The following is a 2,818-nucleotide window of genomic DNA, read 5'->3' on the forward strand; positions in this document are numbered from 1 at the left end:
GAGCCCCAGCCCCGGGGAAGGTCAAAGCCGCCGCGCGCGACGCCGTGGCCCGGCACGGGGGCCTGCAGAGCTGGTGGGGCGCTGCGTGCCCCGCAGCCCCCGTGTGCAAGCTCAGCTCGTCCCCGTCCCTGCCCTCCCCTCTCCTTCACCCAGCATCTCCCCCTCCGCTCCCGCCCGGGGCTGCCGTCACCCCGGCGCGCTGGCGCAGCCCTCCTCCGCCCCCGGAGGAGCCCACGAGGGCAGGCACCTCGTGCGCACACCGCCGCTTGTGCATGCACACGCTCGTGCACACGCCTGCTCGTGCATGCAGCTACTCGTGCACGCACCCGCTCGCGTGTGCGCACACGCTGGGGCACGCACGCGCCGGGGCGCAGCCCGGCGAGCGGCAGCTGCAGCGCCTCTGGAAATCGGCGCCCTTGGAGAGGAGCCCGCGCGCTGCTGGCCCGGCCCCAGCTCCTCTTCCTGGCAGCCCGGGTCGCGCATCGCGGCGGCTCGTCAGCGGTGCGGTTCGTTAGCGGCGGGCCCCGAGCCGCGGCAGGCCCCGAGGCCGTGCTTGCAGCGCCGGGTCCCGGGAGGCCGCTGCGCTCGCTCGCCTCCCCGGGCTGCCCGGGCCCTGCCTGCCCGCCGGCCTGCGTTTCAGCCCCGAGCGGGATGAAAGGGAAAAGGAGAAGGAAAAAAAACCAGCAGCTCGCGGGGCGGTTCCCACGCGCACACGCCCTGCGGCCGAGCGGAGCTGCGCAAGCCAACGGCACCATCCCGTTGGAGCRAAACACACAGCGCTTGTATAATTTGCAGCAATTGCAATGGGTAACCGCAGGAATTTGCTCTACAAAAGGTTTGCAGGGAGGTGGAACACTTCTGCCTAATTCTCTCCAGGTGCCGCTTAGACTCCGGCGGCGGCGAGCAGCAGCGGCGGCGGCTTCGTCTCGCTGCCTTTTGGGCGCCTGCGTCCCCGCGCACCCTGGGCAGGACGCCTGGGCCCCGGGGCAGGACATCTGGGCCCATGCTGGCACCGGGGCTGAGGGCGAGCGGGGCTGGTCCTGCCCTTGCTCTGCGGATGCTGCGCGGGCTCCCGGCGTGATCCTGGGGCAGTGCTGGGGCAGGAGTCAGCAGCACCATGGCCGGGATGCGGTGGGGGCAGGATGCCGTGGGGCCGGGATGCCGTGGGGCCCATGGGTGCTGTGAAGTGCAGGGGCGATGGGAATGGGGCCAACTGGCTGTAGCACCGGGGCTGCACCAGGGCCACCCTGGGCGCCCACGTGGCCACGCGCAGCCCCTGTGGCACGGGGACGATAAACGCAACAGAGACCAGCGGTGCTGTCAGCAGGCACTCGGGAGCCTTTGCATTTTTTTTTTCCTTTTTAATTGACTCGCTTTCCCCCTCTGCCCCGACCTCCGCCCGCAGAGCGTTGGCCCCTGTGTAACCCCAGCCCTTTCCTGCACAGCACCCTGATGRTCCCATTCAGGATTCGGAGCAGTGCCTGGCCCCAAAATGGGAGCGTCACCATCCCAAACAGCCTCCGCCACCCTGRGGACAGGGCTGGGCGTGGGGAGCCAAGCTTGCCGTGGAGGGGGACAGCACGGGCCAGGCTGCAGCATCCCATGGCCCCGCCGCGGAGCAGAGCATCCCTGCACTGCAGCATCCCGCCCCAGGACAGGACCCTGCTGTGGTGCAGAGCATCCCCACGCTGCAGCATCCCACCCCAGGACAGGACCCTGCTGTGGTGCAGAGCACCCCCACGCTGCAGCATCCCACCCCGGAATGGGACCCTGCCATGGTGCAGAGCATCCCCACGCTGCAGCATCCCGCCCCAGGACAGGACCCTGCTGAGGTGCAGAGCATCCCCACGCTGCAGCATCCCACCCCGGGACGGGACCCTGCCATGGTGCAGAGCATCCCCACGCTGCAGCATGCTGACCCAGGATGTGACCCTGCTGAGGTGCAGAGCATCCCTGCACTGCAGCATCCCACCCCAGGACAGGACCCTGCTGTGGTGCAGAGCATCCCCACACTGCAGCATCCCACCCCGGGACGGGACCCCGCCGCAGCGTGTGGCACCTTTGCGCGCGGCAGCCGTTGCAGCTCTCCGCCCTGCTCCCCCCGGCGATCGGCCCTTCTGCATTTCATCTGGGAGCGGAAGTGCCGCCGTGACCTTGGGATGGGCTGTTCTTGGGGGATTTCCGGGCTAATCTGCAGACCAAAGGAGCTCGGAGACATCTGGCTGCTGATCCAAAGCAACCCTCCCGCCTGGTGCAGGCCGGCCGGCGTGCAGGAGCCCCCTGGGCACGAGGCTCTCGAAGCACCTTCCAGCATAGAAATCCCTGTGTTTGCTGTACCTGCCYGAAAACGCCGGCCCAGGCCCACACTCACCCCAGAGATGGCTGTCGGAGCGTCCTGGTGCACAGACATCTGCAGATGCAAGGCCACTGCAGGGGGGATGCTGTCCCAGGCAGCCTGCACCGCATGGCTGGTGTGCAAACCCCCACGCACCCGTGCACGCGTGCAAATGCAAACGTGCACACACCTGTGCACATGTGCAAATGCAAACACGCACACCTGCAAACGTGCGCACACCCAGGCACACGCACCCATGTGCACAGGCACTCACACACGTGTGCCCCGGGAGGAGCCGCCCGCGGTGCCTCTCGCTCGGCCGCTGGCCGCGAAGGCAACAAGCACCTTGTTCCCGCGCGGAGGAGACATCTGCACCGAGTTAGAGGGGAAATCATGTTTATCCAATTAGTTTTACATGGCCCCTAACTCAACGCTGGCAGAAGCAAAGGGCTCAGGTGGCTTCGCCGCGCGGCCCGGAGCCCC

The sequence above is a fragment of the Rhea americana genome, unplaced genomic scaffold (genome assembly GCF_003343005.1).
Source record: "Rhea americana isolate MKP2758 unplaced genomic scaffold, rheAme1 scaffold_576, whole genome shotgun sequence".
Taxonomy (NCBI): Eukaryota; Metazoa; Chordata; class Aves; order Rheiformes; family Rheidae; genus Rhea; species Rhea americana.